This window comes from Antechinus flavipes, chromosome 1 (genome assembly GCF_016432865.1).
Source record: "Antechinus flavipes isolate AdamAnt ecotype Samford, QLD, Australia chromosome 1, AdamAnt_v2, whole genome shotgun sequence".
Classification (NCBI taxonomy): domain Eukaryota; kingdom Metazoa; phylum Chordata; class Mammalia; order Dasyuromorphia; family Dasyuridae; genus Antechinus; species Antechinus flavipes.
This window is the reverse complement of record NC_067398.1, coordinates 289,412,580-289,438,165: the sequence shown is the minus strand read 5'-3', so window position 1 is coordinate 289,438,165 and position 25,586 is coordinate 289,412,580. Positions and strand designations below refer to the sequence as shown.

The 25,586-nt window shown below is 36.1% G+C and overlaps 1 protein-coding gene across 1 annotated transcript in view; it reads right to left on the bottom strand.

The window, feature by feature from the left end:
* Positions 1-25,586, bottom strand: part of KANK1 (KN motif and ankyrin repeat domains 1) — a 292,071-nt gene that overhangs the window by 133,176 nt on the left and 133,309 nt on the right. Inside the window, exon 3 of the mRNA XM_051962363.1 lies at positions 11,413-11,495. The gene's annotated coding sequence lies outside the window, so the exon portion shown is untranslated. The remainder of the gene's footprint in view (positions 1-11,412; positions 11,496-25,586) is intronic.

Here is a 25,586-nt window from a genome sequence, read left to right as displayed (position 1 = left end):
AATATTACAAGCAACCAGAAAAAAACAATTCAAATACCAACGTGCCACAATATGAATCACCCAAGATCTGGCTATCTCAACATTAAATGATCCAAGGGCCTGGAACCTGATATTCTGAAAGGCAAAAGAACTTGGAATGCAGCCAAGAATAAAGTACCCAGCCAAGCTGAGCAGTTTCTTCCATACTCTGAAGAAGATGGACATTTAATACAGATGAATTCCAATTGTTTCTAAGGAAAAAAACAGGTCTAAACAAAAAAATGATCTCCAACCATAGGACTCAAGAGAAGCAGAAAAAGGTAAAAGGAACTCTTAAAAACTTTATTTCTGTTGTGGATATACATAAAGACTGCATGTATAATTTGATTTTACTGATATAACGTTAAAAAAGGGAAGTAGAAATGGAAAGGGGATAGTATCAGAAAAAGGAGAAAGGGGGGATAAAAGAGGGAAACTATATTCCACGAAGAGGCAAAAGAAGCGTATCATATCTGAGGGAAACTAGAGAGGGGGAGGAACATTATATGAATCTTACTCTCATCAGAGATGGCTCAAAGAGAAAATAATTGATATATTTGTTTTACAGAGAATCTTCTCCCACCTCATTAAAAAGGGGGAGTGTTGGAATCTTTACAAATTGCTACCTAATTAGAGTTGATCTAATCTTACAAGAAGATGTTTTGGGCAGAACCTGAAACAAGATACTAAGTAGTACTAATTAGTACAATGCTTGTGTTCACACCTTTACTCATTGGAGTTCACAAGTATGGAAGTTTCACAAAGTAAACTTTGTAACTTTATGAATTCACACCTCCCTTGAAGCTCTTAGGGCCAGAAAGCACTATGGGAGAAAACCTATAATCCCTCTCTCTGCTTGGTTCCAAGAGCTCCCTCCGAATGTCGCCAAATCCAAAGGTTTTGTCCTTCAGCCTCTGCCTCTGCTTTCTTCAGCCTCCAGCCAGCTCCACTCTTCTTGTCATTCCGGTGAAATCTTCCCAAGAGCCTCTATCTGTTTCTTTTATACAAGAGGGAGGAATTGTGGGATACGAGAGAGAGGGATTATGGGTTTTCTCCTATGGATAACACCTATGGATAGGTGTTTTCATCTCCCTTCCTGAGATGTCAGGGAAGGCGAGATTACCTTTTAGGTGGGGTTCTCACCTCGTTGAGAAATCAGGGAGGTCATGACCATCCTATGTTCCAAAACAAAAGAAAGGGGGAGATGTTGGAATCCTTACAAACTGCTAACTAATTTGATCTAATCTTACAAGAAGATGTTTTGGGCAGAACCTGAAACAAGGTACTAAGTAGAACTAATTAGTACAATGCTTGTGTTTGCACCTTTACTCATTGGAGTTCACAAGTATGCCAGCTTCACAAAGTAAACTTTGTAACTTTGTGAGTTCACACCTCCCTTGAAGCTCTTTGGGCCAGAGAGCACTATGGGAGAAAACCCATAATCCCATTCTCTCGGAAGATTCACATATAAGGCCAGTAAAGAGAGAGCTATTCCAGAATATATTCCACTTGGCTGGCTGGTCGCAGAAGAGAGTTCAGCTGCATTGGAGAGGAGCACTCTGGTGCAGACACAGAGCACTTTGGGAGAATTCAGCGGAATTACGCCAGAAGCCCTCTCTCCGAGGCAAGGCAGAATATTTTCCACTTGGCTGGCTGGTGGCAGAAGAAGAGTTTTCAGAGGAAGAAGCTACGAGTGGAGAGTTCAGTGGACAACCAGATTCATCTTCATCTCACACCACTGTAGTTGGTGGCTGGGCTCCTGCACTTCCCCCACTGAGCCCAAGTTGGTCTGAAAGACTCACCAGAAAGCTAGCCGAGCCCCAAGTGAAGGAGACAAGAGATTCATTCCATCTCTGTGCTGGTTGGAGGCTGAAGAAAGCAGAAGCAGAGGCTAAAGGACAGAACCTTTGGATTTGGAGACATTCGGAAGGCTCTAAGCTAAACCGGCTGTGTTTTGAGAAGAACAAGAAGTCCAACATTTGTACTCACAACAAGCAGAGGCAGAGGCTGAAGGACAGAATCCTTGGATTTGGCGACATTCAGAGGGAGCTCTTGGAACCAAGCAGAGAGATAGACCTCTAAGCTAACCAGGCTATATTGGAGATAATAAAAGATCTGAACTTTTATCACCTGGCTGTGCTTTGAGAAGAAAAAGCTCACCACAGGGGAGAGGAAAAGGGAAAAGGAAAACAGTAATAAGGGGAAGGGTACAAAAAAGGGAAAGAGATTCAAAGTGGGGATCCTTAGTGGGTGAGCAGTGTGACACAAGTGGGGTCCATAAATTTAAAAGTGGGAAAGAGGGCTGAGGGAGCAAGAAAAAAAAAAGCATATTCTGGGGATAATAAGATGGCAGGAATTACAGAATTAGTCATTTTAACCATAAATGTGAATGGGATGAATTCTCCCATTAAGCGGAGGCAGATAGCAGACTGGATCAAAAGTCAGAACCCTACAATATGTTGTTTACAGGAAACAAATTTAAAGCAGGGAGATACATACAGAGTAAAGGTAAAAGGCTGGAGCAGAATCTATTATGCTTCAGGTGAAGTCAAAAAGGCAGGAATAGCCAACCTTATCTCAGATCAAGCAAAAGGAAAAATTGATCTAATTAAAAGAGATAAGGAAGGAAACTATATCTTGCTAAAGGGTAGCACAGACAATGAAGCAATATCAATACTAAACATATATGCACCAAGTGGTATAGCAAGAAGAAATAGACAGCAAAACTATAAAAGTGGGAGATCTCAACCTTGAGCTCTTAGAATTAGATAAATCAAACCACAAAACAAATAAGAAAGAAGTTAAAGAGGTAAATAGAATATTGGAAAAATTAGGTATGATAGATCTTTGGAGAAAACTGAATGGTGACAGGAAGGAATATACTTTCTTCTCAGCAGTTCATGGAACATATACAAAAATTGACCACATATTAGGATATAAAGACCTCAAAATTAAATCAGTAAGGCAGAAATAGTAAATGCTTTCTTTTCAGATCACAATGCAATAAAAATTACATTCAACAAAAAGTTAAGGGAAAATAGACCAAAAAGTAATTGGAAACTAAATCTCATCTTAAAGAAGATTGGGTGAAACATCAAATTATAGACACTATCAATAATTTCACTCAAGATAATGATAACGATGAAAGATCATACCAAAATTTGTGTGATGCAGCCAAGGAGGTAATAAAGGGAAATTTTATCTCCTTAGAGGCCTACTTGAATAAAATAGAGAAAGAGAAGATCAATGAATTCAGCTTGAAACTTAAAAAGCTTTCTAAAGACCAAATTAAAGCCCCCAATCAAATACTAAATGTGAAATTCTAAAATTAAAAGGAGAAATTAATAATATTTAAAGTAAAAAAATAATTGAACTAATAAATAAAACTAAGAGTTAATTTTATGAAAAAACCAATAAAATAGATGAACCTCTGGTAAATCTGATTAGAAAAAGGAGAGAGGAAAATCAAATTATTAGTCTTAAAAATGAAAAGAGAGAACTTTCCACCAATAAAGAGGAAATTAGAGAAATAATAAGGAGTTACTTTGCCCAACTTTATGCCAATACATTTGACAACCTAAGTGAAATGGATAACGACCTCCAAAAATATAGGCTTCCTAGATTAACAGAGAAAGAAATAAATTGCTTAAATAGTCCCATTTCAGAAAAAGAAATATAACAAGCTATTAATCAACTCCCTAAGAAAACATCCCCAGGACCAGATGGATTTACATGTGAATTCTACCAAACATTTAAAGAACAATTAGCCCCGGTGTTATATAAACTATTTGAAAAAAATAAGGAATGAAGAACACAGACATGATACTGATACCTAAACCAGGTAGGCTGAAAACAGAGAAAGAAAATTACAGACCAATTTCCCTAATAAATATTGATGCTAAAATCTTAAAAAAGATATTTGCAAAAAACACTACAGGGCTGGTTCAATATTAGGAAAACTATCAGTATAATTGGCCATATTAATAACAAAATTAACAAAAACCATATGATCATCTCAATAAATGCAGAAAAAGCATTGGATAAAATCCAACATCCATTCCTATTAAAAACACTTGAGAGTATAGGAATTAATGGACTTTTCCTTAAAATAAGCAGTAGCATCTATTTAAAACCATCAATAAGCATCATATGTAATGGGGATAAACTGGAACCATTCCCAATAAAATCAGGAGAGAAACAAGGTTGCCCACTATCACCATTACTATGCAATATTGTATTAGAAATACTAGCTTTGGCAATGAGAGTTGAGAAAGAGATTAAAGGAATTAGAATAGGTAATGAGGAAATCAAATTATCACTCTTTGCTGATGATATGATGGTATACTTAGAGAACCCCAGAGATTCTACTAAAAAGCTAATAGAAATAATCCACACCATTAGCAAAGTTGCAGGCTACAAAATAAATCCACATAAGTCATCACCATTCTTATATATTACTAACAAAATCCAACAGTTAGAGTTACAAAGAGAAATTCCATTTGAAGTAAATGCCGATAGTATAAAATATTTAGGAATCTATCTGCCAAGGGAAAATCAGGAACTTTATGGGCAAAACTACAAAACACCTTCCTCACAAATTAAGTCTGATCTAACCAATTGGAAAAATATTAAATGCTCTTGGATTGGGTGAGCAAATATAATAAAGATGACAATACTACTTAAAATAATCTATTTATTTAGTGCTATACCAATGAGACTCCCCAAAAAACTATTTTCATGACCTAGAAAAAATAACAACAAAGTTCATATGGAGAAACAAAAGGTCAAGAATTTCAAGGGAATTAATGAAAAAAAAAAAAAAAATCAAATGAAGGTGGCCTAACTACCAGATCTAAAATTATATTAAACAGCAGTGGTTACCAAAACCATTTGGTATTGGCTAAGAAATCAACTAATTGATCCATGGAATAGGTTAGGTTCAAAAGACAAAACAGCCAATAACTTTAATAATCTAGTGTTTGACAAACCCAAAGATTCCAGCTTTTGGGATAATAACACATTATTTGACAAAAATTTCTGGGAAAATTGGAAATTAGTATGGGAGAAACTAGGCATTGACCCACATTTAACACCGTACACCAAGATAAGGTCAAAATGGGTTCATGACCTAGGCATAAAGAATTCGAGACTATAAATAAATTAGAGGAACATATGACAGTTTACCTCTTAGACCTGTGGAAGAAGAAGGAATTTATGACCAAAGAAGATTTCGAAATCATTATTGCTCACAAAATAGAAAACTTTGATTATATCAAATTGAAAAGTTTTTGTACAAACAAAACTAATGCAGACAAGTTTAAAAATGAAACAATAAACTGGGAAAACATTTTTTACAGTCAAAAGTTCTGATAAAGGCCTCATTTCCAAAACATAAAGAGAACTGACTCTAATTTATAAGAAATCAAGCCATTCTCTAATTGATAAATGGTCAAAGGATATGAACAGACAATTCTCACAAAGAAATTGAAACTATTTCTAGCCATATGAAAAGATGCTCCAAATCATTATTAATCAGAGAAATGATTATTTAAAAAACAAAAAAAACAAACAAAAAACCCCAGTAATATAGTACAACTTGAGGACCTAAAAATGAGGCCTGATTAAGAAGCATATGTTTCATTCTATTAGGTTCCTGCCCCTCAATAAGCTTTTAATAACGTACCAAGTAGAAATTTTAATTGCTAAGGGCGTCGGAATAAGGATAAGTGAATTTTGCATTGTTACCCATATAGACTACTATAATAACCTAAAATGTTTTCTTTCTTTTATTTTATTTCCCTTCCAGTCCAACCTTTAGAATCATTAGAATCCTCCCAGAATTCTCTCTCTCTCTCTCTCTGCTTTTCTCTCTTTCTCTCTCTCTCTCTCTTTCTCTCTCTCTCTCTCTCTCTCTCTCTCTCTCTGTCTCTGTCTCTCTCTCCCTGTCTGTCTCTCTCCCTCTCAGTCTTTGGCATAAATGGAATTTTAATTGTAATTTTAATAAAATGCAATTTTAATTTTAAAAAAATCAGAGAAATGTAAATTAAGATAACTCTGAGATACCACTACACACCTGTCAGATTATCTAGGATGACAGAAAAAGATAATGCTGAATGTTAGAAGGGATTCCACCACACACCTATCAGATTGGCTGAATGACAGGGAAAGATAATGCGGAATGTTGGAAGGAATGCGGGAAAACAGGAACACTGATACATTGTTGGTGGAATTGTGAATACATCCAGCCATTCTGGAGAGCAATTTGGAACTATGCTCAAAAAGTTATCAAACTGTGTATACTCTTTGATCCAGCAGTGTTATTACTGGGCTTATATCCCAAAGGATTTTAAAGAAGGGGAATGACCTGTATGTGCAAGAATGTTTGTGGTAGCCCTCTTTGTAGTAGCCAGACACTGGAAACTGAGTGGGTGCCTATCAATTGGAGAATGGCTGAATAAGTTATGGTATATGAATATTATGGAACATTATTGTTCTGTAAGAAATGACCAACAAGATGGTTTCAGAAAGGCTTGGAGAGACTTAAATGAATGCTGAGTGAAATGAGCAGGTCCAGGAGACCATTAAATACTTCAACAACAATACTATACGATGATCAATGAGACATGGCCATCTCAGCAATGAGATAAACCAGATCCAATAGAGCAGTAATGAACTGAACCAGCTACACCCAGCAAAACAACTCTGGGAGAAGCCTATGAACCACTACATAGAATTCCCAATCCCTCTATTTTTGTCTGCCTGCATTTTTTATTTCCTTGACAGCCTAATTGTACATTATTTCAAAGTCCAATTTTTTTTGTACAGCAAAATAACTGTTTGGACATGTATACTTACATTGTATTTAATTTATACTTTAACATATTTAACATGTATTGATCAACCTGCCATCTGGGGGAGAGGGTAGGGGGAAGGAAGGGAAAAATTGGAACAAAACGTTTGGCAATTGTCAATGCTGTAAAATTACCCATGCATATAACTTTTAAATAAAAAGCTATATAAAAAAAACCAATCATAAAGAAATGCAAGAAAAACAACTTTGAAGTACTGCCTCCCACCCATCCGCTTGCCAAAAATATTTAAAAGCTACCAATCAGTGGTGGCAGCAATATGGCATATGCTCAATAACTGATGGGCAACTGCATCTTTCTGAAGAGCAAAAAATCATGAAAAGCAGCAAAGGCTCCACATGGCCTATGACCAAATAGTTCCTTCATTAAGAATATTCCCTTGTTCCAATTGATAAATGGTCAAAGGATATGAACAGACAATTCTCAGACAAAGAAACTGAAACTATTTATAGACATATGAAAATATGCTCCAAATCATTATTAATCAGAGAAATGCAAATTAAGACAACTCTGAGATACCACTACACACCTGTCAGATTGGCTAGAATGACAGGGAAAGATAATACGCAATGTTGAAGGGGATATGGGAAAACAGGGACACTGATACATTGTTGGTGGAATTGTGAACACATCCAGCCATTCTGGAGAGCAATTTGGAACTATGCTCAAAAAGTTATCAAACTATGCATACCCTTTTATCCAACAGTGTTTCTACTGGGCTTATACCCCAAAGAGATACTAAAGAAGGGAAAGGGACTATATGTGCCAAAATGTTTATAGTGGCTAGAAGCTGGAAAATGAATGGATGAGTAAATTGTGATATATGAACTTTATGGAATATTATTGTTCTGTAAGAAATGACCAGAAGGATGAATACAGAGAAGACTGGCAAGACTTAACATGAACTGATGCTAAGTGAAATGAGCAGGACCAGGAGATCGTTATATACCTTAACAATGATACTATTTGAGGATGTGTTCTGATGGAAGTGGATCTCTTTGATAAAGAGAGCTAATTCAGTTTCAATTGATCAAGAATGGACAGAAGCAGCTACACCCAAAGAAAGAACTCTGGGGAATGAATATAAACTATTTGCATCTTTGTTTTTCTTCCTGGGTTATTTTTACCTTCTGAACCCAATTCTCCCTGTGCAACAAGAGAACTGTTCGGTTCTACACACATATATCGTATCTAGGATATACTGTAATCTATTTAACATGTAAAGGACTGCTTGCCATCTAGGGGAGGGGGTGGAGGGAGGAGGGGAAAAATCAGAACAGACGTGAGTGCAAGGGATAATGCTGTAAAAAATTACCCTGGCATGGGTTCTGCCAATAAAAAGTTATTTATCAAACAAATAAATAAATAAATAAAAGAATATTCCCTTGTTTCTGCATAATTTCACATATGATTTCTTAATGGGAGTTGGGGATAGGAATAAGAATAAGGAACTCAAAAGTTTAAAAAATGCAAAAAGAATTGTTTTAAATGTAATCGGGGAAAACATTAAATAAAATAAGAAATTAAGACTTTACCCCAAGAGTACTTTGGATAAAGTTACAACTAAAAAACAAAAATTGTCCAGCATTGTGGAGAATTGCAAGAAAACTGGAAACAATCTAAATATCTAATAAGAGAGAAATGGCAACTAAGTGGGTAGTGTATAAACTATTATAAAAGCCTGAGTTCAAATCATTTAACCAGTTTGTCTCAGTTTCCTGAGGGGGAATAGAAGAAAAAAAGTGGGGAGAGGGGAGAAGAGAAAAAGAGGAAGAAGGGAGGGAGAGGGAGAAGGAGAGAGGGGGGGAGGGGGAGGGGGAGGGGGAGGGGGAAGGGGAGAGGAATGGGGGAGGGGGGAAGAGGGAGAGGGAGGGGGAAAGGGGAAGGAGTAGAGGGGAAGGGGGAGAGGGGAAAGAGGAAGGGGGTAAAGGGGAGGGGGGAAAGGGGTGAGGAGGAGGGGGTGAGGGGGAGAGGGAGAGAGGAAAGGGGAAGGGGAAAAGGGGGTGAGGGGGAGGAGAAGAGGGGGAGGAGCAGAGGGGGAGGGGGAGGGGGAGGGGGGAAGGGGGAGAGGGGGAGGAGAAGAGGAGGAGGAGCAGAGGGGGAGGGGGAGGGGGAGGGGGAAAGGGGAGAGAGGGGAGGGAGAGAGGGGAAGAGGGGGAGGGAGAGGGGAAGAGGAAGGCGAAGAGGGGGAGGAGAGGGGGAGGAGAAGAGGGGGAGGAGGGGGAGGGGGAGGGGGAAAGGGGAGAGAGGGGGGGAGGAGGGGGAGAGGGGGAGGGAAGACAATAGCATCTAGCTTCCAGACTGTTATGAGAGTCAAAAGAGATATTTGAAAAGTACTTTGTAAACCTTAAAGCACTTTATAAATACTAGTTGTTATTATTTTTATAAGACAAATAAGCTAGACAAGTGTTTTAATTACAAAGAACTCTGGAAAGACCTTTGTGGGACAATGCAAAATGAAAACCATCATCATATGAATGGGATAAAACACACACACACACACACACACACACCATCAAATAATTAAAGTGGGTGAGATTGAATAGCCAATAGTAACCAGATGCTAAGGAGAAACTGAAGAAGAAAAAAAAATCATGAAACTTTATGAACTGAAATAAATTTCAATAATGTTATGGAGCAAGTATAGTTGCTTATGTTAATGAGTCCAATAAAATAGGTAATTAAAAGAACAAGGTAAGTGTGAAGAACAGAACCATAGACTTAGATCTCGAGATGTCTTTTGAAGTCATATAAGGTAATTCCCTCATTTATAACAAATGACAGAACTAAGAATCCAGGAGTTTGATTGACTTCCCTTTGGTCACACATGAGTGGTGGGATTTGATCCCAGGGGTTCTCTCTCTGTATATACAGTCAATCTCAATCTTAGGCCATATACATAGAGTCTAATCTGGACAGAAGGGAATTGACTAATAAAGGTCCATTCTGGCCTCAGATTCTATTATTTGGTTTTCTGAAAGTATCATAACAAACAAAATAAAGTTAATCCTGTAGCTTTTCAGAGGCTTAGAGAAATCAAGTGGGAAGTATAACAACACAGTAGTAACTTGTGATTCAAAGATTTGGAAAACAATAATTTGCTAACTATAACTGTGAATTTCTTACTGTGAAATTTAAAACTAACATTAATTCTGTTGGGTTCTGAAATGAGGGAAGGGATAATCCCACTACCCTGTATCCTAGTATGTTCACAACTAGACCAGTGTGTCTGATCCCGGGTGCCATCTTTTATGAAGGATACTGAAAAACTATAATGCAGACAGGAGTTAGTAGTAAGAATGATAAGAGGACTGAACAATATTCCATTTAGAAGCCAGATAAGGACAACTAGATGGTACAGTGGATAAAATACCAGTCCTGAAGTCAGGAGGACCAGAGTTCAAATTCTGGCCTCAAGACACTTAATACTTTCTAGTGGTGTGACCCTGGGGCAAGTCACTTAACCCCAATTGCCTCAACAACAACAACAACAACAACAACAACAACAACAACAACAACAACAACAACAACAACAACAACAAACCATAAAATAAAATAAAAATAAAAGTTAGATAAGATAATAGAGACTATTAAGTTAAGAGAAAAAAAAAAGATGCAATTAGCTGGCACATTAGATAAGAATACTGGACTTGGAGGTAAAAAATCCCAATTTCAAATCCTTCCTTTGACACTTACTAGTTGTATGACCCTGGGCAAACTTAATCTCTCAGCCTCATTTTCCTCAGATATAGAATGGGAACTACAATAATTATCTTACAGGGTAGTATAGGGATGAAATGAGCTATCTGTATATACTTTGTAAACCTCAGGTAGCAGACCTGAGTTCAAATCCCACCACAGACACTTAACATTTACTATGTCCCTAACCCCAAATACCTTGCAAAAGACAAAACTCTTAGAATACTACATAAATTCTACACATTATTCATAAAATTTTTTGAAGTTAATATTACAGAATTACAAAGAACAAGCATAGCTCAAAAGAAGAGATAGGAGAAGATATCCCATCCCTATTCTACACCTTTATAAGGGTGGGAGGTCATATAAGTGATTCATTGTTCATATTTTCTAACTTTTGTGAGTGAGGATCTTAGCTGTCAAGGATTGGACTTTTTTTTTTCCTTTGCCCCAAAGCCTAGAAACCAAAAGGAAAGGTAGAAGGGGCACAGTTTTAATTTAAGTTTGAGCTCTATAATTAAAGACTAATTCTCCCATCACTGCAGATGCTTATGTGGAAGCAGGACAAACAACACTTGGTAAGGATGTTAAAGAGGGGACTGACTCTTGGTTCAGATACAATTTGGGTTAGATGACTGTGGATTTTTCTAGTTTTGAGATGCCCTGAGTGGCTAACAAAGTAGCACCACAGCTTTAAAGTCTCAGAACAAAGGGAGTCAGAGATAAATTATTCATTATCTACCAAAGCTATATTTCTAAATCCTATTATATTCAGATATCTAATTCTGTAAATGACTGAATCATTCATTTCAGTGCAAAAACTTACCTTGTTTTTCTTGGTCTACAGAATAAGGTCAATAGTTGATGGGTGAGAGAGGCTAAGACCAGTTGAATGTCCTAATCCATACACTGTGAAAAATAAAAGGGAATGAAGGGAATTTCAGTTTGTACTCATGTACCTATACAAAAATGTTCATGTCTGTTCAGACTTGAACTGGTCAGCTAAGGATACAGTACTGATTTTTTTTTTAAAGAAAGAAAGAAAAAACCTTGATCACCTGGACAAACAATTCTAACAGAAGCTCCATCTATTCTAAATAAACAAAGAGGAAACCAAAAAATGTCAAAAGACTCATTAGCAAAAATGCTGATAAATACAACATCAGAATTGTTGTTTATGGGAAAGGAGGTTAAGACAAAAGCAAAAACATTTTGTGTGACATGGTCAGACCTGTGCTTCAGAATCATAAGAAGAAGACCTTTGGCAGCTGCGCTGAGGAAGGAATAGAGAGGGAAGAGATGAAGATAGGCTCATTCAGAAGCTATCACAATAGTTTACATAATGGCTGAGAATCTGGACTAGAATGTGATTAGGAGAGAAGGAAAGATGTCCTATAAGAGAGATGTCATAAAAGTGGATGAGAGGACTAAATTGATTAAACAGCAAATTTTAAAGTTTTTATTTCCTATTTATGTATGTATCCTGTTTGTATATAATTTGCATATTTCATGTCTCATTAAACTTATGAACTCCTTGAAAGAAGGTACTTTGTCTTTCACAAATCTCCAATAAGTAATTACCAGCTTAATAAATCTTGGTTTGTCTTGACTGTAACCTGAATGACTTATAGAAGGCTAAATTTGATTATTTTGAACAGAACTGTTAAACATGGCCAGGGGGAGAAAGAAGTAGGGAGGATGGAGAAGATACTGAAAAGATGAAGCAGTAGATCAGAAAATTTCAAGTTCTCCAGATTTCCCCTCTGGTATCAAAATCAGTCAATGGATAATTCTGAATTCTTATGCATTTTGGTATTGTTTTTAGGGTACAACTTTTGCTTTAAGAAAAGAATCCTGCCTCATGTTGAACTACATGGCCTTTGAGCTTCTTTTCATCTCTGATATTCTATTTTTACCTTGAAAGTGATGTCTTGCACAGGGACAAATACCAGAGTAGTCACAAACCCCATGAAAAATTAAGGTCTCATACCAAGCCCATCCCTGACATTTTGACCTTAGTCTCAGCTTTGTACTCTTTTTTTTCCTTCCTCACTAGAACAAGAAAACATAAAAACACCCATATCTCTGGAGTGTTGTATGATTTGAATAATTAATACCTGTAAAGTCATTCAAGAGACATGGATGAAAGGCCCCATAAAAGTCCAAAGTACTGTATCATTAACACCCCCCTCCATTCCTCTGTAATAACTCTCCGATGGTATCTGGAAGCAAGAACTAGAGAATCATAGCAACCATAACCATACTGCTGATAACACATTATGAATGTAGATCTTCAAATGTACAGCATACTGCCTTTCATTACCAATGACCACTCCTTCTGAAATCCCCCACATTTTAATTTTTTGCAAAAATATTCTTTAAGGAAAAGTCATATATGGGTTAATTTCACAGTCCAAATGAGCATTCTCAGTGTTCTGAGACAAGAAACTTGTCTCTACCCTCTACCTACTTCCAAATCCTTCCATCGCCTTGAAAAACAATAAGAAAAAGATAATAGTTACAGATTTTGGGGTTTTTCCCCCCTCTTCTTTAACAAGTTTATTTGCTCCTTCACAGTAACTATGGTGAATAAAAGGTAACTTACTGGAAGATAGGGACTGTTTACTTGTTGCTTATGCAATGCCTTAATTTTTTTTTTTTAACTGTTAAACATAGTATCCATACTATGGATAGCAATTAGGTGATACACATTTTAAAAGAGGACATTCATCAAATAACAATAATAATACCTATCAATTATATATATATATATTATATATAGCTTTAAAGTTTGCAAAAATAAATGTGATATAACAACTCATCAATAAAAAATTTTAATATAAAGTGTGAAAATATGCTTCAAATTCATTTTCTCTTTGGAGATTCACAATACTCCTATGAGGTAGATATAAAGAAATTATCATCCCCAACTTACGGATAAAGAAACTGAGGTTCAGCTCCTCTTTCCTCCCTCAATGAATTCATTGCTTAGCTCCCAATCTCTTGACATAAAGACTCTGGTCTTCACACTGTGACACTTCACTATACATATGGATGCTCCTTTAAATACCTTTTCAGTTCATTTTACTCAATTTCTTTGCCTAGATGCTCTCCATCTCCTTATTTCTACTGACAGCTTTCTTGGTTAGCTGGATATAGTGTAGGGCCTGAAGTCAAGCAGATTCATCTTCCTGAGTTCGTAGTTGGCTTCAAAAACTTACTAGCTGTGTGACCCTGGACAAATCACTTAACCCTGTTTGCCTCAGTTTCCTCATCTGTAAAATAAGCTGGAGAAGAAAGTGCCAAATCACTCTAGTATCTCTGCTAAGAAAACCCCAAATGGAGTCACCAAGAGTCTGAAATAACTCAACAACAACAATCTTAAACATTCTCATATGCTTTGCAACTGATTTTCCCCATTACCATGACTTCCACTCCCTACCTAGATCCTTTACTGGTTTCTCTTCCCTAGCTTTTGTAGTCAGTTTAATGAGCCAGTTCTACTGTCCTCTATTGTCTACTTTGAATTTCTTGTCTCTTTGCCTTCTTGTTGATGATAGTGGGCAGCCATGTGGTAGTAGATAGGGTGCTTCTTAAGCCAGGCTTCAGATACTAGATGTATGACCCTGGGCAAGTCATTTAACTCCTATATACCTTAGTTCCTCATCTGTAAAATTAGGACATACTAGAGAAGGGAATGCCAAACCACTTCAGTATCTTTGCCAAGAAAATTGTGGAATCACAATCAAATATGTCTAAACAATAACAAAATTATAGAGGGAAGGATTATTCTGTAAGTCCCAAATCTACTTTTTAGTTCCTAAAATTTACATTTAGGGATACCAAGAAAGGAAGTATGTAAAAAGAAGTATTTGAAAGACTTCTTGAAACATGGGATCCTATGAGGCAAGAGTGAGGAAGAGAAAAGAAGAGAAAAATCATGGTGAGGTAAGGGTGGAGGGTGAAGTGCTGCTGGCACTGAAACTTGGAGATAACAGTTTCCTTCAAAATACATCTCTTGGTAGACCTGCAAAGTCCCTTTTCTTCCAGGAAAAAAAAAAAAAAGACTACAAAAAATTTAAATTCCTGTTCTCCATGCTTTAATGAAAAAATCTTTATCCTGAAAACACAGAGTAGAATGAATTTTATTTTTAGCATCAATAAAAGTGATCTTCAATGGGGATGGTATTTTCATTCTATTATTTATAATTATCCACTTTGAGCTCTGTAAAACTAAAAGTACCATATAAATAAAAGTTATCATTATTAAAGTATAATTATAAAACTGCTTTAGAACAATAGTTTTCAAACTTTTTGGTCTTAGGATCCCTTTACACTCTTTAAAATTACTAAGGACCTCTCTCCAAATAACTTTTATGGATGTGAGACATGGCTGCGACATCTGTCACCCCATCAACTGACAGGGTAGATTCAGCTGATCTGCTGGCTAGACGGGTGTCCCCTTTCTCCTTCACCATTCCCATGTGTGTCCCTCCCAAAGCTGTGCACTTGGTCAAAGAAGATGACCTTCCCCAAGAGGTATACTGTTCTTCAGTCAAGGGTATACAAGTAGCTGTGCTTCTCTGCTAGAACAAGTTCCCAAGGTCCAAAAAACTTTTATATGGGTTTTATCTATTGATATTTAAAATATCTGAAATTAGACCATCAAGTTAGTCAAGCTTCTTATCTCTGTTCTCAACCCTTCCTTACGTGACAACATTTTAAATTGTGTAATTAAAAAAAAAGGGGAGGAAAGACACTTGTTTTTTGTTTTTGTTTTTGTTTAATATTAATCTTAAGAGGAAACAACTGAAAGAAATCCAAACTGAAAAGAAGGAAATAGAATAAACAGCTGTAAATGTGGGAGGTGGGAACCATGCCTGCTGATTTGTTTTTCTGCCAGGAAGATAAGTAGCATTCAAGCTATCAGCTTAGGTTCAAGGTAGTAAAATTGTAAGCTGAGAACCAGTTTTTTTCACCAGGTCACTTAGATGGGACTCTTGTCCTCACTGCCTGAAAGTAAAGTTTCTGGCTTTTTGTCACCATCAGCTAACCGTAAAAAGATGACACTAAGTATCCTTGAAATGAAACAAAGCTTTTACTATTATCACACCAGGATCAGTCAGAGGGTGACAAAGTTGCGAAGACCCAAACTTTTTCTACCTTGCTCAAGACAAAAAATAACTGCTTACTGTGAATAAATTAATCTATCCAACAGAGCAAGCTTCCTCCCTCCCTCACTACAGTTTGAAAAACATTTTAAGTATTACTTTAAAAGTAAAGCACTAATGCACTCTTTACAGGAGAGTATGAATGCTAGGCAATTTAGTTCTGGAAAGGACCTCAGTATCTTATCCTGCCAGGTAATCTTCAAATGAAGACTTCTTTGAACTGATACAAAGCAAAGTAAGCCTTCAGTAAGCCAATTCAGTAAACCAAGGAATATATATATCACATATTGGGGTGTGCAGCACAGAAGTAAAATACAAAGTAATTTGAAGCGAGTTTGGGATGTCTACTAGGGTTAGAAAAAACCTTATGTGGGTTGTATGAACAGTGATTAGAGGAAACTAGGGATTCCCCAGTAGAAGTAGAAGGCAGAACATTCAAGACATGAAAAATGTCAGCCTGAAATCTGACAACAAAAAGACAGACAGAAAATGGAATGTTGAGACTGGGGAACCTTTAGTAGAGTCAGTTTGATGAAAATGGATAATATGACAAGGGAAGTAATATAAAATATAATGGGAAAAAGGAGATAGTTGTCAGATATGAAAGCTTTAAATCTAAAAGAAAGCTTAAAATGAAAAAATTTACAGTAACAAGCCTGGACTCAGGAAACTAACTTCAAGTCCATTCCTAGTCCTTACCACCTGTGACACTATGGGGGAAAATATCCAACCACTTTCTGCCTCAGTTTCCTCAACTATAAAAATGGGATAATAATGGTACTTATTTTCCAAGAATCCAATGAAATAACATTTGTAAAACAGTATGTCTGGGATATTGTAAGTGCTTACTAACTCCTTGTTTCTTTCCTTCCTTCCAAGAATAAACCCCAAAGTCACCGACAAATGAAGGACTTCATGCATACCAAAACTTTATCATTGCACTTGTTGTGGTAGCAAATAATTGGAAATAAACTAGGTATGCACTGACTGAACTATGACTAAATAAATGTAGCAGATCAATATAATAGAATATCACTGTACTATAGGAAGAGATAATGGTTGTTATTCTTCATTCTTGAAGAGGACCAAAATGACATCACTATGTTAGAGTCAAAATACAGGGTCTCTGACTATGGCTGATCAGATCTACGTGAGCTTGGAATGTCTTGTCACAGGTCAGACAAATATTCCCTAGGATTATTTGGGGTGAATTCTCTAACTCTGTGCATCTCTAATTCAATTCTGTTTTGCTTACAGAGTACAGCACCTTCTCTGATAAGAGCATTCCATGTTAGGCAATCCTGTGCCAGTATCTCCCATGTCATGCACTCAATTCCAAAGTTCTTCAGAGAGATCTTGAAAGAATCCTAGTATCGCTTTTTCTGACCACTTTGGGAGACTTACCTTGTGTGAGTTCTCCATAAAATAGTCATTTAGAACCTGAACAATGTAACCAGGCCAAAGGAGTTGTACTCCCTGCAGTAGAGTTTGAATGCTTGGCAATTTAGTTCTGGAAAGGACCTCAGTATCTTATCCTGCCAATAATCTTCAGATGAGTACAAAGAAACACTAGAAAACTTCTTCAAACTGATACAAAGCAAAGTAAGCCAATTCAGTAAATCAGTTTATAAATAGTGACTCCAAAAATTGAAATGGAAACAATGGAAAATCAAAATGGATTTCTTTCAAAATTATAATTATGTTTAGCACTTAAAAACAGCTGAGAAAACATTGCTTTCCCAGCCCGATTCTGCTTATTACATCACTTCAAGTCCTAACTAAAATCCCTTTTTTTTTTTACTTAAAGCTTTCTGTAACTCCTCTAAATTACAGTGCATTCTCTGTCAATTATATCATATTTACTCTGCATAAAGCTTGCTTTGTATATATGTTTGCACGTTATCTCTTTTCCATTAGATTAAAAGTTCCTTGAGGGCAGGGACTGGCCTTTGCCTCCTTTTGTATACCCAGTACCTGGCACACAGTGGGCATGTAATTGCAGAAGTGAGAGATAATAGATATGGGATATTCCATATGATAGACTTTTTGATATATTATATAATGTGCAGCACTTCTTTCTCCTGACTTTCTTCATCTTTCATTATTATGGACAACTCCATAGGAAGGGGGACAGGGAGAAAATAAAAAGAAAAATACAATCATGTATGAAAAGATATAAATAAAAATTAATTCTAAAAAACTGATATGAAGGGATAATTTTTCACCCAAAAATTGAATAAAATTAAATCTTTCCGACTAACGAGAGAACAGGAAACATAGAAGCAATCTTTCCTACTGCTGGGCTTCCTTGAAAAGTGGCACATGTAAGGACAGACATGACATGTATGAAGAACATCTCAAATTACAATAAATGAATATATATATACTCAACAGTAAGAATGACAGATTTGCTTTTACAGTTTTAGATCATCTGTTGGAAGGTTAACAGTAACCTAAAAATTATTGTAAATGTCCAGGCTATAGCCTATCATAAGAATTACCACTTTAATCTAGACTGTTCTAAACAATCCCAGAAGCAACACAAAACTAAGGTCTGGGGATGACAACTTTCCCATACAGCCCTTTTATTCATTTATTTTTTTTAAGTTCCTTCTGACATAAGACAGAACAAATTGACTATGCTGGATGGATGAAACTCAAGTGAGGGGCAATCTTAACTGATACCTAAATCTATCTAAAAAAAGGAGACAATATCTGCAAAGCACTTTGCAACTTTAAAGCACTATATAAGTGCTAGCTATTATTATTATAATCTGATTGATCATATTTATCAAGTAACATTTATCTATTGAGTGAACACCAGGTGTAAAGCTAGGTGAACAAATAGGTCACAACTTGTTGGGGGGCTTCAGTTTCCTTATTTGTAAAATGTTCAGACAATAAAACCATGAATTCTCAAGTTGGGATCCAAGAACTTTGAAAAAAAAATTATTTTGATTGATTTTATTCAAATACAGTTGGTTTTCTTTGAACTCCTATGTATCTTACACATTTAAATGAAAACATTCTTCTGAGAAAGGATTCGCAGGTTTTACCAGAGTACCAAAGGGTCTGTGACCCAAATTTTTGTAAACCTTAAAAGTGCAATATAAATGCTAGCTATTATTATCTGATTGATCAACTTCATGAAGGAACACTTACTTATATAGCAAACACCAAGTGTATAGAGTGCTAGACTTCAGGGAAAAAAAATCAATAATGCATTGATTAATTTTCACTTTAGAAAAGGCTTCATATGCCACTTTCTTTAGACATTCTGGGAAAAGGAAATTTATTTAGACAAGTAATGCCACTGAGTTAGTTGTTATAAACTGGAATTCATGAACCAGCATTTCATTTAGATTTCAGCACAATCAAGCAGTTGGAACAGGCTAAACAATTTCTGTCTCTAAAAAGTCTCTGTATATTTCTCTCTTTCCCACTCTAGTGTTTCCATTGGAGAGGTTCTGCTACATTCTTTGTTACTCTTCTTTGTTGAAAAGACCTTACTTAGAAAGGCCAAGGTCATCCCTGGGCCATCATCAGTCTTCTTGACTTATGTCTTCCTACTGGACTTTACTGACTCTAGAGGCGAGAGTGAGACTGACAATTATGTGAAATGCTACTTCACTTTAATCCAGTTCATGAGCAAGTCAAGACATCATTTTTATGATATCATTGCTCCCCTTTCGGAAATGAAGAGCAAACAACAATTTAGGTCTAAGAAGGAGAGCAGATTTCCCGATATTCACATAGCTTCAAGCACCTCAAAATGCTTTCCAGGGAAGCTTTCTGGAGTATCAAATCAAATTTAAGGTCAAAGAGAGCAAACTGAGTGCACAGGTAGAAACATCAATGAAAGGTTTACTTATTGAGAGCCTACTGTTGTTCTCAATTGTTAGGCAACATAAGAATAATAAAACGCTATTTCCACCATCCTGGGGCTTATTTTCAGTCCTGAGGTGTGGGGGAATGCAGTTTAATATATATAAAACCATTAGGAAATAATATAAAACAGCATATAATCAAATTAGAAGTGTAGTGAATTGAATGCAAAGCAATAGACACTGAGATTTAAAACTGGGGACCTTGATTCAAATCAAAGCTCTACTGGGTGACTGATGTCACAACCATTCTGATACTCAATTTCCTCTTTACTAAGTTATAATCTATTATGGTAATTGTATTCAAATTCAATTGCCTTCTTTTGTAATTCTGTATTTTAGGCATTAAAAAAAAAAAAAAAAACAACTTCTGAGTAGCCATCTATCTACAGGAATCATCAGACTGCCAAAGGGGTCTGTGAATTATAAAAAAAAGCTAAGAATCCCTGGACTTGATGTGGTCTCTAAGGTTCCTTCCAGTGCTAACATTCTGATTCTACTGGAGAAAAGTCTTATAACACAGCTAAATGGAAAAAGAAAAAAGCAGATCTGGGAGGTAGATAAAGGTCCTAGAACTCAGTGTAAGAGATCTAGGATCATCCATTCCAAATACAATTGGCTACTGATGAATTCCAGAAAAGGTTTGACTTGCCCACCTACAGTCACATAGCTAGTCAACGACAGAGCAAGATATAGAACCACCTATCTCTTGACTACCCGTCTATTGTTCCTTCCATGACATTTGTCTCATGATAGATGTCAGTCACTAACTTGGATCTGAATCAGCAACTCCAAAAGGATCTTAACTAAGTTTCAAAAACTGAGAAAACTAATTTTCACCAAAAAGGAAACGTGTCTTCACCAATTTGCTTAACCAAATAGGGCACTTCAAAAACTCTACAATATTGTCAAACTGATCTATTTGATAGGATTTGAATTCTATAGCCTATCCTAGCACAAGACTGTTTTTCCTCAGGCCTGTTATGATACATTTTTTTTACTTCTGCTTTTTAGAATCCCTGATTCCTTCAAGCTTTGACTGATTTCCCCATTTCAAGGACTCAACTTGAAGGGGAAGGGAGAAAGATTATAGCTTTATACTCACTAATTTCTAACTGAAACTTAACATTTAACCATTTTTATGCAACTCCAAGTATATAGATATGTAAAATAGATATGCTCCTAAAATATTTGCTGACAATAAATCATGAAATTTATTTTAAAATAATTCTTTGGTATATAAATAATTTGACTATTAAAGCTGAAAAAAATTTGCATACTAATGAGATAGATGTGTTTATTTTTACATTAAGAATTTAGTCTTAGCAGAATATTTAATGTCTTTTACTGTTATTGTTAATGATCCCCACTTTTGGTTACCTGACCCTATACTGGATTGCAACCCACGGTGTAAAAAAGCTTTACTCTAGACCCAATCAATCTATCTCAAATGGAGCCACACACAGAAGAACTAAAGCTTTCTTTGCTTTCTACCCTTCTGAAGGGATGGCAGTGAGGGTACTTGGAAATCAATCTGATGAAAAAAGCAAGGTAGAGTTTTTAGGAAAATGGACAAGAGTAATCAAAAAACCTCAGTCTTTTGTAGCCTTCTGTGTTCAAAATAAAATAAATATAAATGTTGGGTTATTATGGTCACTTGTGTCAGATCTCTATCATCCAGGATGCTGAATCACCCATTTTTGCCTGTTATTAAGGATAATTTGTAAGTTCCAAGAATGGCAACCTTCCTGGGGAAAGAGGTGTGATACACACTATGAACTAAAAGAATAAATGCAAAAGTCATCCAGGGTCAAGAGAATTAAGGGTAACCAAATCTAAGATAGAGGTAGCTCCCAGAAATGGTTCAAATCCAGAAAGATCAAAAGTGAATAAACAGATAAATGAAACACATTAAGAAGGAAAACAAAAGGTAATGATAAAATGATGATTTGTCTCACCTCTGATTCATTCATCAAACTGATGGACAATTTTTCTGTGACTTACTCTAGAGTAAATTCAGCAATAGATCTTGTACTAAACCAAGATGATTTCTAAATGAATCCATTTCTTCCATTTTAAAAAATAATTTAAAGAATTAAATTAAAATGAAAAGAGGCACCATGGCATAATTGTAAAAAGGGCCTGCATTAGAGCAAAGGAGACCCCAAGTTCAAAACCTGCCAAATAGCTGTGTGGCCATAGGGAAATTGCTTAACCTCTCAGATTTTCTAGGCAAATCTCTAAGAATATCAAATGGCAGATATTTCCAAAAGGAGATCTCCCTACACTAAGGAACTCTCAAACCTCATCTACAATAAATAGGCACATATCATCACTCTTCTCTTCCCCCCTCTCCAATCATACACACACACACACACACACACACACACACACACACACACACTCTCACTCATTCTTAAACAAATGGAGTTTTGTTTCTAATAACACTTATACTACTTTTCCCCCATTCCACAGGATAATTTTTCAGGTCACCCCATAGTAATGAAACCATGTTCAAACTAGAATAGCTATCTGAGAGAGACACTATTTGGAGAGTTTAAAGTGTAACTAATTATGAGAATAGGGCCTGATTGCCAGTGTCAGGTTAAGAGACATGGCCTAATAAAGTAGAAATACTTTATCGCTACCAAGAAGCTGCAATGACAGGGACTTTATTAAATGACCCTAAGAATTCTAAAGCTCAGAGGTGAGAAAGAGAACTCAATGGGGAAGGATTTTCCAATCTTTTTCTACCATTTTTGGCCCTCTGTGCATTAAAAACAACCACCACCACTGGCTCTTAGTGTTAAGCACTACTCTGTGTTTAACAAATGCCTGAACTAAACTGAATGCCTTTATTTAAGTGTACATAGGGGAGCTGAGGATTCTCTGAAAGACACAAAATCCTCAAAAGTTCAAGGAAGATAGAGAGATTATTATCAGACCAAAGCCCCGAGAATTAAAACTAGTTTGTCTGAGATCCTGGTCTAAAATAATTGTTTACTAAACTAATATTGTATTACACATGGAAATTCACTGTATTTAGGCCCCAAATCACTTACCTCTACTTGATCTCAACCATTAAATTTTATTACAGTTCTGTGAAAATAAGAGAATTCTTTGAGGGCAAGAGAGGGGTAGAGATAGGATGAAAGCTTTTTCATCACAGCAGTCAAAATCCACAAGAGGACTTAAGCAGACCCCGGAACAATTAGCTAGAGTATTATGTCGTGCAAGGCTTTGGAAAAATTTGATTTCATTTACCATGCGTGATAACTTTTTCCAGAAAACAAAAATAAAAAAGAATATGGAAAGTCTTTCATGGGGAATGCAAAGTGGAATCTGTTAAATAATATTTTACTTTTAATGTGCATTTTTTGTCCTTTAATAGTCATAGTTACAATGTACCTATTAAAAGGGCTGCCAATACTGCCATCTAGTGAGCAGTTCTCTACCCCCCAAAATCACTTACATATTGCATTTTAAAATGGTCTTGGAAGGTCAATAAATATCCTATTCTCTGCTTCATTAATGTAACATCCATTTCTAATTTATTCCTTAAAGGAATACTAAGACTTTAAAAGGTGATATTAATATATTATATTATATATTTTATTTTGTTATATTTATAACAAAAGCTATTTGATAAAAAAAAAAAAAAAACCTATCAAACTGAAAAATTTACAATCATAAAATGATCTGAAGGTAGAACTAGGAATCAAAATTTTTTCAGAAAGAATACCTGTGGTCTTACTTCAATAGAACAAATGTTATTAAGTTATAAAAATTTGTCCTATGAAAGTTGTAATGTTTAGATCTCCATAATTGAAAGGATTCGATAAAAGCATTTCACTGTCTAAGGAGAGAAAAGTTTTGAGCCCTTCCCCAAACCATGCCAAACATCTCTGGATGACAGGCCCTTTACCCAATTATAAACCAGAACAGGTTCCACTGATATTAGAAAATAAAACACTCAAAAGCAGAATTTTAAAATAATAGAATTTTAGAGAGCGTCCTTGAGTAATTATCTAACCAATTCCTCCATAAGGATATCTCACATATTCAGAAGACCTAGTGTTGAAAGATGATGTAATACAATCCTTCCATCTTATAGGTGAGGAAATTGAGACCCATAAATTAAGTATTATGTCCAAGGTCACACAGATTATAAACAGAAAAGATGGGATCTGAATTCAAACCCAACACCCTTTCTGTACCACTAGGAACTCCACTTCTGGCTCTCCTGCTCCTCTACTACAGAGGCCTCCTTCCTCTGAAAGATCACTTCACTCCTGAACTTCTCAAATTGGCTCTCTCTCTGATTAGCCAGTACCTGCATTTTAAGGAAAATATCATGCCTTCCATGTCATCTTCCTCTCCAGGTCCACTCCAGATTCTCCTGATTTTCTCTGTCAATATCCCATCTGGGTACTATTCCTCCATTTTTAATTCTTTTTTTATGTACCATGTGTTTCCATTAGTAAGTAAGTCTCTTAAAGGAAAGGATTATCTTTTTGCTTATATTTGTATCTCTAGCATTTAGCATAGTGCTTAGGGCATAGTAAGTACTTAATAATTGCACGTTGACTTCTTCTTGACCACTAAATCCAAAGAGATTAAATGAGATGTTCCCAATTCTAACAGTAAATTACTATTATATTTTAATATTATTACAACATTCTTTCTCCATTTGAGAATATTCTCCATATCTCCTCAGCTAAGAGGTTAATCAATCGATCAGTAAACTAAGACGCCTGAGTTTGCTGTTCTTTGGAAAGATGACAATGAGGAAGTTTGGGAAGGACAGCATGTCACAATAGCCTTTAATCTAGATGATAAAGGGTAGCTGCTAAACCAAAGGGAGGAAGCTGAGGGGGCAAGGTTATTGCCCTCCAGAAAAGAAAAAAAAATCAGTTGGAACAAACAGATAGCAAAGTTTGAGGAACATTTTTTTTTCTTGCACTAAAATGCCTTTTAATAAAAACAATCCTCATTACAACCTTGTACTCTTTTCTTTAAGAAATGAGAAGGCTAAACATATGTAAAAACAATGAAGTCATTCTACCTCTTTTCTCAACTGTAAACTCCAAAGATAGCGGAAAATATCATGATTACTGTCAAATGGCTCTTAGTGATGGACAGAAAAATGTCCTAATACCACAAATATTGTTGTGCCACAGTTCCCTTCTAATTGTGCTGCCTTAGTTTCCCTTAATTGTTCTGCCTCGATCTCCCTGGTTACAACACCACCCTTCCCTCCTAATCATTAAAACTGATATAATTTAGGGCTGGCTACCCTAAGATTATAAGCTGTAAATGTTTAATCCAGATAAGGAGAAAGATCTTCTATCTTAGACATCATGATCCCAAACCTTCCCTACTTATCAGAATGTCTGCTGCCTCCCCCCATCCTGTCAGAACCAGATTGATCTCAGTGCTCTGACACTGCCCCTGGCTTGATCTACCCCAGTCTCTTGGAGCTATGTGTATATATATTTCATGAAAAACACATATTAGCTGCTGGATGCTTTGAGAAATCAGCCCTGGGGCCAACATGCCCCCAGCACAATCTCTCCCTCTCAAATAAAATATTAAAAACTCCCTAATCTCTACCTTGCCTCAGTTTCTCCAGCATTACAATTAATTACCAAGCTAAATTCTTTAAGTATTTCACACAGCTCATCACACGTAAACTAAAGTACTTAACAATGCTTGATACAGAATTCTACTTTTATTAACACAAACTGCTATGTTAAACAAGCACAGAACACACGCCCTTTGGAATGAGAGAATGGCTTAGATTCAGCTTTCAAAATAAAAACATACACACAACTAAATAATCCCTTGGATTCAGTATCAAAAAGTGTGGCAGGAAATGATTCCAAATTACCACGTTTCTATCTCTCTCAATGCACTCATAAACAGAAACATTTTTACACCTGTTC